At 42.6% G+C, this 13,199-nt stretch overlaps 1 long non-coding RNA gene across 1 annotated transcript in view; it reads left to right on the top strand.

Annotated features, from left to right (window-relative positions):
* Window positions 1–13,199, top strand: part of LOC133067173 (uncharacterized) — a 32,768-nt gene that overhangs the window by 17,091 nt on the left and 2,478 nt on the right. Inside the window, exon 6 of the long non-coding RNA XR_009695215.1 lies at window positions 5,781–5,946. This is a non-coding gene — a long non-coding RNA (uncharacterized LOC133067173). The remainder of the gene's footprint in view (window positions 1–5,780; window positions 5,947–13,199) is intronic.

Raw genomic sequence — 13,199 nt, 5'->3', positions numbered from 1 at the left:
AGCACCTGAATTGTGTTCTGCTCAACTACAAAACGGGGAAGGCTTACAAAGATAAAAACTACAAGATTATGGTTAGTTACATGAGTTGTTTATCAAGAAGTATAATTGAAGCTGGCAAGAAGTAAGTGTGCTTGTTAAGTCAGGATTGGTTGGGGTCCAGAATGTTTGAGTAGTTACAAGGGGAAACGTTGAGACCATAAGGTTGCAGCTGGCAGGAGGTGTTCTGCAGAGGCTCGGGTTGTCCTTGGGTCTGGTACAGTTCAAAGAAAGTTCAGGTTATTGGTGGTGCAGCCACATGTCTGAGACCAGATCCTTAATGGCAGCCTGACTCCAATTTTGTATATCTGAACTGTGATCACTACATTATAGTTTCAATTTGTCATCAACGTAAAGGCATGTCTTGTTCTGCCTGGTTGTTTAGAGTTTTACTTGTACCTGATTTTTGGAGAGGAAAATGTCTCTTTACCTTCCCGCTTTGTACAAAAAAAAATACCTTCAGGGGCTCTCAGAGACATTTATTTATAAGAAAAGGCATGATTTATTTTTAAAACTTACTCAATAAAATTGAGAATAAAATATAAATTAAGAGATTCTGAAAAATTCTTATTATTCTTAAAATATAAGGTTTTAAGATAAATTTAGAGTTAATGATGGATCATATTAGTGCAATTTTTCAGCACTTTAATTTCTTTTTTTACATATATATATTCTTTTCATATTCTTTTCCATTATGGTTTATCAAAGGATATTGGATATAGTTCCCTGTGCTATACAATAGGACCTTGTTTTTTATCCATCCTATATATACGAACTTGCATCTGTTACTCCCAAACTCCCAATCCATCCCTCCCCCATAACCCCTCCCCCACAAGTCTGGTCTTTATGTCTGAGTCTATCTTTGTTTTGTAGATATGTTTGTTTTTTGTATTTTAAATTCCACATATAAGTGATATCATATGGTACTTGTCTATCTCTTTCTGACTTACTTTGCTTAGTATGATAATCTCTAGGTGCACCCTTGTTACTGCAAGTGGCATTAGTTCACTCTCTTTTAAGGCTAAGTAATATTCCATTGCGTATGTATACACCACGTCTTCTTTATTCATTCATCGGTGGACATTTAGGTTGTTTCTATCCTTGACTGTTGTAAACAATTCAGCACTTGAATTTCTGTTACATATTAAATGTGATTATAAGCCTTTAGAAATCAATGCTATCCCAACTTGAGAACTTTATTGACAAATACTTTTTCTAGACAGTGGAATAAGTTATACACTTTAGGTATTCCTTGACATCATTTTTCTATATACCAATTTTTATTAAGAGTAATTAAGTTTTGGATGTAACCATGATGCATGCCTGCTAAATTGCTTCAGTTGAATCTGACTCTGTGACCCTATGGACTGTAGCCTGCCAGGTTCCTCTTTCCATAGGATTCTCTAGGCAAGAATACTGGAGTGGGTTGCCATGCCCTCTTCCAGGTGATCTTCCCAACCCAGGGATCGAACCTGCATGTCTTCCATCTCCTGCCTTAGCAGGGAGGTTCTTTACTACTAGTGCCACCTGGGAAGCCTGTAATCATGATACTAGATATAAAAAATGTAAGATTCCAGCCCTACCAACTCTGGTGGATCTTCTGGTTTCTGTCCCCTGAATCCAGCCTGTACTGGAAGATACAGTGGTATGTTGGGGTTGGCTCTCTTCCCAACTTCATGTTCAGTGATAATGCTAGTACCTTGGAACAAATTGTGGTGGGAGTATTCATGCCACTAAACGTGGCAAGTACTGTAAATCAGGGCTTTTATTGTAGAGCCAGTTGTTAGAAATTATCAGCACATCCCTGGGCAGATGTCATCACTGTTATCACCGGGAACCATGTGATATCACCGGGAACCAAGGAAAGCCAACTTTCCTTCCACTGTTATTTACCACCTAGCTTATGTTCACCCAGGGCATATACTTAATTCTCTAGTTTATCCAAGCAAAACACAAACAGAAAGGTAGTTTAGAACCACTTAAAAAAAAAAAAAATTAAAACCCCAACCCCCACAAAGCCTCATAGAGACCATTCCACAATTGTTAATTATAATCTTGAATATTTTGGTTTGAGGGATTACCCATATTCTTAGAAACCCCTGTTCTCATATGTAATGGAGACATCTCTTGAAAGCCAAGTCAATCTTCTCGAGTATTTCTTGTTTATCTTTTCCAATGGGCTTCCCAGGTGGCTCAGTGGTAAAGAATCTGCCTGCCAATGCAGGAGACACAGCTTTGATCTCTGGGTCAGGAAGATCCCCTGGAGCAGGAAATGGCAACCCTCTCCAGCATTCTGGCCTGAGAAATCCCATGGATAGAGGAACCTGGAAGGCTGTGGTTCATAGGGTTGCAAAGAGTAGGACACGACTGAGTGACTAACACTCAGAACTTCACACTTTTAGTTTAGCTTTAATGCTGAGCACTCTCCCACCTGCTGGTTAAATCCCTTGTTTTATCCTATTGGTTGCACTGATTATCACTAAATATTCATCACATGTGGGCAGTGTGCTAGGTACTGGTCTGCTGGGAAGACAGAAAGTGTTTTGTTGTTTTTCAGTAAAGCTCAGAGCCAATCCAGTATGATAGGGATTGAATGAGAAGTTAGAAGGAGCCCAGGAGAAATGGCCTGTCTCATTTCAAGGCCAGAGTTAGCTGGTACCGAGAGACCTGTACAATGCCCAGTGTTCTTGGTACATTTCTGATGATGCTGATACAGTTTAAAAAAAAGCAGTGAAAAATATATTGTCATTTGGGCTTTGAGAATAAGTCTTTTTAGGCAGAATAGATATCTATCTATCAATCCTTCCCATGATAAACATTGCAAAAACCTAGGATCTAGTCTGTGTAGGCTCTGTGGGAACAATTTACCTATGAGTGGCAGTGATTGGGGGATAGGAGTTGCAGAATAGGGTGAAGAATCTACTTATTATTAGCTTGCTCCCTTTTGGGTGCTGGTTGCTGTGGGTGATACCAAATAACAAGAGGCCTTTCCCTGTGAGGAGTTTATTACAGCAGAGCAGCTCAGCATCTAAGCTGTTGGCCACCATGTCATCCAGAGTGACAGGAATGGAGACATAGATTTCACACCTCCTGCATATTCTATTCCCTTTAGTCTCTAAACAAGGTGCTTTAAAAGAGAAAATATTCAAAAGGTGTTGAAAGAACCACTGATAACAACTTAGAAGCCCTTCTAGGGCAACCTCCTTCCCCAGTTTCATCCTGAGTCAGCTTCCCTGTTTCTCAGAAGGTGAAAATGGGCCCTGGCTGAACCACAGTCTCCTGCATGGCTGCAAGAATGTGCTTGCCCCTCATACCTGCTGACCTACTGCATCTTGGAGGTGCAGAGCTGCTCTAACCTCTCCGTCATTCTCCTGATGAGTCAGAAACTCTGTGCCATGCTTACCAACTCAGAGAAAAATCCAAGCAGGAAGTAATAATTTGGTGGAAGATCACATTTCATAAGTTGAGTCTCGAGCTGTGCTGGTCCCATTGATGCAATTAGTTACCCAACAGCAGAAAGCTTGTTCTGATGTTGGCAGGTACCTTGGCACATTACCCAAGAAACAGATGGCTACTGGTTCCATAAATTATATTTTCAGATGATTGCATAATAGCGTGTCACCCAGTCTCTCCTCCCTGGCCCTTCCTGCCTCTCTGGTGACTTGAAGTGAGTCTGTGTAAATGCACTGACCTCCTGCCAATTAGCCGTTCTTCTGGGTGGGAATGCAGTTGAGACAGGGTCTGAGGGAGGGCAAGGAAGTTTAATCTTTAAAGATATTTAAATAATCTGCAATGTAATCAAACCAGTCAATTCTAAAGGAAATCAACCCTGAATATTCTTTGGAAGGACTGATGCTAAGTCTAAAGCTCCAATACTCTGGCCACCTGATATGAAGAGCTGACTCATTGGAAAAGACCCTGATGCTGGGAAAGATCGAAGGCAAAAGGAGAAGTGGGTGACAGAGGATGAGATGGTTGGATTTAGGCATAGATTTAGACAGAATAGATATCTATCCATCCATCCATCCCACGATAATTAAACACAGCAAAAACCTAGGATCTAGTCTGTGTAGGCTCTGCAGGAATAATTTGCCTGTGAGTGGACAGGAATTGGGGGATAGGAGCTACACAACAGGATGCAGAATCTAACTCAATGGACATGAATTTGAGCAAACTCCAGAAGATAGTGAAAGACAGGAAAGCCTGGTGTGCTGCAGTCCATGGGGTCACAGAGTCAGACATGACTTAGGGACTGAACAACAATATGCAATGTGTACATCTTCTAGCCCTTTCCCTCTATCCTTATTCCACCTCTCCCGGATGTTCTATGTACTTACTGACCTGAAGACACCAATCTTGCTTCAGACTGCTTTATCAGCAGGTTGGGAAGGAGTCCCCTGCTCCAGGTCTATCCTATCTGATTCATATTGATGTGATGCAACTAAGGATCTTTCCTTATCACTAAAGAGGTAAATAGGAGGGGAGCTTCCTTAGAAAAATTGTTCATCAGTCCCTTCCTGCCTCCACAATCTCTCCTTAAAGGAATTACAGAACCCTCCTACCCCCGCAGACTAGTCCTTCTACTGTGTATCTTCCCTTCTACCTCGATGGCAGTTGACTAGGAAGGTTGGTCAACCCAATGTTCGTAGCCACACTATTCACACTAGCCAAAGACAGGGAAGCAACCTAAATGTCCATCGATAGATGAATGGATAAAGAAGATGTGGTACATATATACAATGGAATACTACCCAGCCATAGAAAAGAATGAGATAACACCATTTGCAGCAACATAGATGGACCTAGAGATTTTCATACTAAGCAAAGTGAATCAGAGAAAGTATCATATAGTATCACTTACAAAACATAAATAGACTCAGAGGCATAGAAAGAAAATTTATAGTTACCAAAGGGGAGAGGGGAGGGAGGGATAAATTAGAAATTTGGGATTAACAGATACACACGACTATATATAAAATAGATAACAAGGACCTACTATATAGCACAGGGAACTCAATATCTTGTAATAAGCTATAATGGACAATAATCTGAAATTATTATTATATATATTATCTAACTGAATCACTTTGCTGTCCACCTGAAACATAGTAAATCAACTATGTTTCAGTAAAAAATGAAGGTTGGTCAGAAGCCATCAGATGCCCTCTCAGAAATGAAGAGGGAGGACTCAGGGAGCAGAATGATGCCAATAAACAGGCAGTGGGGTAAAGGTCTAGGTGCTCCTCAGATGCCCTCAGCATGGTCCTGGCTCTAGGACCTAGTTGGTCACCTCCTCATTGGATCCCACTTAATCTGAGTCTTTTGAGTAAAAGCCCCTTTGGTTAAATTTGCATGAATGCTTTCTATGCAGCCAAATAATTCCTCTCGGGTCCATTCTCTTACATCATTTCCTTCCCCAAAGGAAAACCACAGAAACCATGTCACTGCCTTGACTATGACTATCCCCCAAATTCTGAAATTTCAGATGTCCAGCCTTTTACCAGGGAAAACCTTCCTGAGCTAGAACTACAGTCAAGTTCCACAGGGATGAAGTGGGAATTTATCTGAAGGCCTTTCACCTGCGCTCTACCCACTAGGGCAGTTCACATTGTCAGTGTCTTGAAATCTTGAGGCTAATGTTTTTTTCCAGTATCTGGGTTTGCCCACTCAGTGGTGTTTGGATCATTATACTAAATGGATTGAGTACTAATTGTACCCCTTGTTTTTCCTGCTTTTATGGGAAGATGGTTTAAACAGCAGTGATGCCTTTCGTGGCAGAGGTCGGTTGGGACCCGCACAGTCCTCCATCAAGGATGCAGCTGGGCTCAGACTTGGAGCCACGGAGCCAGGCTGTGGTGGAGGAGAGCACCTGGGGTAGGCCTGAGGAGTGCACAGCCAGCTGGAGAAGAGGTATGTCCTTTGGTTTTATTTGGTTTGATTTCTTTTGCTTATTTATTTTCTCACATTTTAAACAAAACTGTCTACCAGGGTGTATGCCAGGAGCCCACCGGACTCAGTCTCTGTAAAGGGGATGATTGGCACTGTGGGTCCAATGAAAGGGATCTTCCAAATTTCCTGCATATGACGGGGGAGGAAAACAGAAGCGTCACTCTTGTCCTTACTCCAGGCTCTAGACTTGGCATCTTTGAGGCCAAGCCCTGGTCAAATCAACCAACGGCCACTGTCTGTTAAGTGTGCAGATAGTCCTGATCTAGACTACTGGGGAGCTGCCAGCCAGCCTGAAGAGGGACTCGGGGTGAAGCAATGTCTCTGTTGTCATACTGCATTTGGCTGAAGACACGCTAAGTATAGTGACCGTGGGTGATGACCCTGTCTCCCCCTTTAACATGTTCCTTCTGTGTCTGTGGTCTTGTTTATGTTTGGTGACCAGCTAACTCCAGATTGATGTCATCCTCAGGGACATGCCGGGCCAAGTAAATCGTCCCCTTTGGCCAGGAATGTGTGAGTTTGTGGTTTGCATAAGGCAAGACAGTGAGGTCTCGCCATCAGGAAGAGGCCAAGTAAACTGCAAAATGATCATTTCCAGATGTGTCCATGCTTGGTATAGAGCCAGCTACCTCATGCAATCAGGCTGGTGCCCCGTGACATAAGGCTAGCTGAGTCTTCAGTGGGAAGTGGCTCTTATTCCCCTGGTCTACATTCATTTATCTTCTTTAACTTCTTTAAGCTGACCTGTTGTTTTCTTCCTTGAAATCCCTGAGAGCTTGTAACCAGATGATTAGGAAATTTAAATAAGCAGACACTCAGAAAGTGAGGGGAAAATATTAATATCAAGATTCAGACTTCAGGCAATGACTAGGTTGTGGAAAAGCGGCCTTCCCTGTGCTTCATGGGACCGTCTCTGATTGGGGCCAAGTGGCTTACCCTGCTCCGCTTCTCGGGTGAGCAACCACACTTGACCTTTTCTTGCATGGGAGAAACTTTTGGCCTCAAACCCATGACTGGAATGCTAGCAATTTAGAAAGGGTTTTTTCTTCAATTTACTACCTGAATGAGTAACAAAACCCTAATGGCATGGTTTAAAAAACAAAAACAAAAAAAAAAAAAACAAAAAAACAGCCAAGGCACAAATACATCAAAGGATGAATAAATCACAAGAGCTGCAATAAGTGCAGGGAGAGATAGTTTTACAGGAAAGGGTCCAAACCTCAGCCTCTCTTAACAGCTCTTTTCATGCAGTGCCATGCAATTCGGGACTGACTCCATGTCAATCTTCCAAGACTCCATTAGGCCATTTGGTCAGGCAATGTCTATTGGATGTTTGCTTTATGAAAGGCATAGGATTAAGAGCTAAGTGGGGAGAGAAAGAAATCTGAAGACCTGGTTCTTGCATTCACAGAATTTGTGATCTCATTGGGAGATATCCTGCAGGTCAAGCAGTTGAAAAGTAGTTATCTGAAATCATAAACTATTATACCAAATACCAGAAGCATAAGAAATACAGAAGGGAGAGACTGAGACAGTGAAAATTCATCCACCTTGTCTGGGACATGTTAAAAACACATTCAGTGTTATGATACATCCAATCAAGTTCAGGATCTAGCCATATGGATATAAATATCTCATGAGGGTCTCTGATCTGCTTAGCTTCTCCAGTGCCAATGGCAGTTTAGTTCCATTGATTTCACTTGGGGACTTTCACCAATAAGACTGTTAAGCAAAAACTTGGCATAGAGTCACCATCTTTTTTTCTACTGTGATTGGATGGTATTATTATGCATAAACACATTGTTGCTGCCATTTTGCCAAGAAGGTGTGTGAGATTAGTGCTTTTGTTGGGTATAGGACAATCATATTTCCTATATGTATATGATCCAGGATATATGTATGCTGGAGAGAGTATATGAATGTATGGTTAAAGGGCATATAGTATTTAAAGCTTATGTGAATTCTCAGTATGTGACAGGATTAAGGACCCCAATAGAGGGTTAATTTTTTTGATTTTCAACATTAGTCCACATGTGACTATTCATTTTTCCTTTGTTCTTGGTTGGCAATTCAAGGTACCTGGAACCACATGGGCCTGGCCTGTCAATTCCGGCTTTGGAAGCCAAGCAGCCAGGCTCCCAAGAGGTTCTGTTTATTTAACCAAAGTGAATAACATGCTTTGCCTCTTGTTTTTTTAAAAATACTCTTTCATTAAAACAGTGATTCACATGCATTTTCTAAAACTTTACTGCTTATTTTTAAAGATGGCTGAATTTTGGAACAATGATTAAGGAAACAATGAAAACCTATTGGCCACATGATGGACCTGTGTAGAAAATCTTGGCACATTGTTAGGGGATACCCCATGAAACTTGAAAGGCAAAGAGAATTCAAGTAAAAGGATGTATATATCCCACGTTTGGTATATGGAGTTTGTTATCCAGAGGAGATATTAATAGAATAGGTGGAAGATAAAAAGAACTTAAAATGGTATATTGGTTCTTGGGTTGAAGGCTGATAGAAGCATACTGAGGGAGATGACGATTGGACACATAGGATTATAATATTTCTAAATGAGAAAAGAGCAGAGATTTCTGTGCATTTGTTACCAAGTCCAAACTTGTACTGCTCACCACAGGACAGGCCAAAAAATCAAGAGACACTTTGTTGGGTCAGGGAATAATGACTTTATTAGGATGGCCTGCAGACAGAGAAGATGGTAGACCTATGTCCTAAAGAACCATCTTACCTGAGTTAGATTTTAGGCTTCTTTTATACTAAAAGGGGAGGAAGTCAAGTCAAACATATCTTGGCTTTGGTCAGCCTCCAGAGGGGATGTGTTAATTTCTTTCCTCCTCCAATCATTCACATGTGGGCCTGGTCAGGATGTTTCCTGTGAGCTAAACAAAGGTATTTTAGCTTAATGCTCACTAACTGGTTCCTAGAGATGGGCCATTTTGTATAATTTGAGCTTATGGGCAGCATTCTTTTACTGATTAACTTGTAATAGAATACAAAGATTCTTCCCTGTTATATGTTCCATCCCCCAGAAAAAAATATTTCTTGGAATCATGTTGGGGAAAGAATGATGGACTGAACTGATTCCACATAGAAGGCCTTTTGTATAAGTTGACAGTAGCTCTCCTCATCCATATGCTGTGTAATATGACGATGATAAGAAACTCAGCATCAGTGGAGAGGTTGTCACTCAGCTCAGCACCAGTTCTGTGAGGACTGGCTTTAAATTTCATTAAGAGAAACCTGGAGATTAAAGTGAGGGAGAAGATAGCTCCATTGCATCTTCTTCTAAACAGATCGCTTCTGGAATGCAACTTGGGGTGCCAATGATTTCCAAGTTTGAGAAATAATACCTAAACATTTCTATATATTTTGTCTATGTGCTAGAGTCCCTTGGACAGCAAAGAGATCAAACCAGTCAATCCCAAAGGGAATCAACCCTCAATATTCACTGGAAGGACTGAAGCTGAGGCTCCAATACTTGGGCCACTTTACATGAAGAGCTGACTTACTGAGAAAGATCTTGATGCTGTGAAAGATTGAGGGCAAGAGGAGAAGGGAATGACAGAGGATGAGAGGATTGGAAGTCATCACTGACTTAATGGATATGAGTCTGAGCAAACTCCAGGAGATAGTGATGAACAGGGAAGCTTGGTGTGCTACAGTTCGTGGGGTCACAAAGACTTGGATGTGATTTAGTGACTGAAGAGCAACAATGTGCTAGAGCTCTCCAAGTGGCTCCATTTATTATCTCACTATTCCTCAAAATATTGTAAGTCTATGATTTAATATTATCCCCATACTGCAGATGGGAAAACTGAGGCTAGCCAGGAGCTGGGGTTCCAGAACTTAGATACAAGCTCTTTGGCTCCATGACTGGTATTTTCTCTGCCATTCCATGAACTGAATTGCATGAAATTCCATTAAAAGTAGACCAGAGGCAGGGGCCGGAAATGAGGGTTCTGGAACCCACATTCCATAAGGTGCTTTTGAAGAAACCAGAGATGCCTCAAAAAGAGATGCTTTAAGGGGGCCTGTGATAGCTGTTGCCAAGTATTTGAAACTTGTCATAGGAGGAGGTAGGAGATATTTTAAAGGCTCCAGGGGGCAGTAGGAGGACTAATTGTTTGAAATTACACATGAAGCCAGAGGGTAGTGGCAAAACTGTGTCTGAAAGAGTGACAAGGGCAGAATTATGTCCAGATGGGTCAACAAAACAGGGACCCCAGAGCAGCAGAGCCAGCCCAGCTGCCTAAATAGGTGGAAGGGAGGGGGGTGGGCACACATGTCAGCAGTTGGGTTTTTACCTGCTTTTGTGGTCAGGTTGGATCAGTCTAAAGCGCTGTCCCGCTGGGTTTTGATTCCTCTCGCAGCAAGTTCCTTGATGTGGATCTTATCCTAAAGGAGAGCCCTGGCTGCTCAGCCTGGAAGGGTCACGGTTCAGAGCTGGCTGTAGCTCCCTCCCACTCCCCACCCCCCGGCTGGATGGGGCAAAGCCCTTCCCAGCACCAGCTGTTCTTCGCAGGACCACAAGTCACCTTCGCAGGCCCACCTGTCAGCTACTTGGGGTTTTCCTGTTCTAGGTCTGTAGATGCCTGGTGGCCCCCTTCTGCTTCCCCACAGGTGCTAAGACCACCTGGGGCTACAACTATTGGGGTTTATCCCAATTTGTTTGCATTTGGGGTTTATGAGAATACTTATTCAGCTGGTTTTGTCATAAATATCTCCTGTGGCCAGGTTAGTTGGTTTTCCTACTTAGCAGATCTGTTTTTCTGTGGGGAGTCAAGAAGGTCCCAAACCTGTGCTTCCACATCACCACCATCTTGCCCAGAATTCTCTGATCTGCTGCTGTAACTTCAGGTTCCTCTTTCTCTCTGGTTAGGTCTCTGCTGATTCAATCATCTCCAACTGTCTCTTAGAATCATATTATCATTAGCATATAATAAATCACAACAGTTCTGTGAAAGAGTTTGGAGTTGTACCATAAGCTTTGTCACAGCACAACTTAAACTCAGGAAGATTTTAAAAACAGAGTGGATTTTTTTTCCCCCCACACTGAGTTGTGGTCCTGGGCTGGGTAAGAGATGCTATATATACACATTTTGCATTCTCTGCCCCAGAAGAGAACAATTCTCACAGTTGGATGTCCAACTCGGGAATCTGTCGTTTTTGCTTGACTAAAGTCACATCATTGATTGATGCCAGAATTTGCTCAATTAAATGTTTGTTTTTCTTTGGGCGTCAGCAAAGGCAACATCAATGATGGGTTATTAGCATGCACCCCTTGGATTTTGGATGCTCTGGGGGAGTTTGCAGGCTGCTGTTTTCAGCAGTGCAGGACTCTGAGCCACCTTTCTATTCTGGGCCCAAGGACACCTATGCGTGTGTGACTGAGGAGGGGACCACTCTGTCACCCTTTCTTGAGAGATGAAAAGAGAGAGGATCTTCACTCAGTCTTCGTCTCACTCCAGTCCCATACCCCCAAGCTAACAAAAAACAGTGATATTTTGTGATCACATTTAGGTTGTTCTTGTCTATTTGTTTGCTTGTTTATTCATTCAATGAGTATTTTGGAGGACTGGCTTGTGGGGCACATGAGAAAAGTACAGAGACTCTAGAAAGAGGAGCCCTAGCCTCGTGTGAGAGCTGTCTCTGCTTCATCTCAGGAGCTCCTGAGCAGATGTGGAAACTGCGAGCCGGCGGCTGCAGCCACAGTCTCACACCAGGCCCTTCCTCTGAGGTTTTCTGGGGGAAGAGAAGGCTGCAGCCAAAGGACTTTCGGTTCTCACACACCATCTTCCATTTGGGGATGGCCCTCAACCCCTCCACATGCTTTGGCCTTGAGCTGTGCCAACACTGATCAAGATTTCATGGGTTGACATATATAAGAAAAACAGCTACTGGGAAGCTGTTGTATAGTTCAGGGAGCTCACCTCCGTGCCCTGTGATGACCTAGAGGAGAGGGATGGGGGAGAGATCCAAGAGGGAGGGGATATATGTGTACATATAGCTGATTCACTTCATTGTACAGCAAAAATCAGCACAACATTGTAAAGCAATTGTACTCTAAGGTTTGTTTTTTTTTTAAACGAAATTAAAAAGAAAAAGAAAAAAAAAAAAAAAAGAGTGGCTGCTCTTCCCACAGGGCTGTGGCCTCCACCAGGTGTCCTCTGGCAGGATGGAATGACCCCCAGTTCTGTCCCCCAACTGAGGCGTCTCTGTGTTCCTGCCTTCTCTCCTGACCAGGCCCACATCTCCACAAATATCCAATGCATTTGTTCCCTAGGGCTGCTGCAACAAATGACAGCAAACTTAGAGGCTTAATATGAGTTTATTATCTTGTAGTTCTGAAGGGCAGAAATCTCACTAGTCTGAAAACCCTGGTGTCTGCAGGGCTGGGTTCCTTTTGGAGGCCCCAGGGGAGAATCTGTTTCCTTGCCTTTGCCAGCTTCCAGAGGCATTCTGAGTCCATGGCTCCTGACCCCCTTTCTCCATCCCAGAAGCCGGCATCGTAGCACCTTCTCTCCTCTCTGACCCCTGCTTTTGTCGTCACATCCACTTCTCTGACTCTGACCCTCCTGTCTCTCTTTTGTAAGGACCCTTGTGCCTGGATTCACCTGGGTAATCTGGGATAATCCCCAGTCCTTCAGGTTCTTATTGGAATCGCTACTGCAAAATCCTTTTATCATGTAAAATAGCATTCACAGTGTCTGGGGATTAGGAGGGTGACCTTTTAGGAAGGGCATGATTCTGTCTGCCATACCCAACTACTTAAAAAAATTTTTCTTTGGTTTGTTTTCATTTTTTTTGCTTTTTTGTTGTATAAAATACATGTACATAAAATTGACCATCATAGTCATTGTCAAGTATACAGTTCAATGGTATTAAATACATTCATAATGTTGTCCAACCATCACCACCATCCGTCTTCACAAATTTTCATCTTGTAAAGCTGAAAGTCTGTATCCAGCATCTTTTATCCTGACCAAGGTAGGATAATTCCTCAACACAGCTGTACTGTGGCATTTGTTCAAAATGATAATCAGAAGAGCTAACATTTATTGATGCAAAGAACTGACTCATTGGAAAAGGCCCTGATGCTTGCAAAGATTGATGGCAGGAGCGGAATGGGACGACAGAGGATGAGATGGTTGGATGGCATTACCAACTCGATGGACATGAGTTTGAGCAAGCTC

The sequence above is a fragment of the Dama dama genome, chromosome 12, assembly GCF_033118175.1.
Source record: "Dama dama isolate Ldn47 chromosome 12, ASM3311817v1, whole genome shotgun sequence".
Classification (NCBI taxonomy): Eukaryota; Metazoa; Chordata; class Mammalia; order Artiodactyla; family Cervidae; genus Dama; species Dama dama.
The sequence above is the reverse complement of the archived record's forward strand: the minus strand, read 5'-3'. Positions and strand labels throughout refer to the sequence as shown.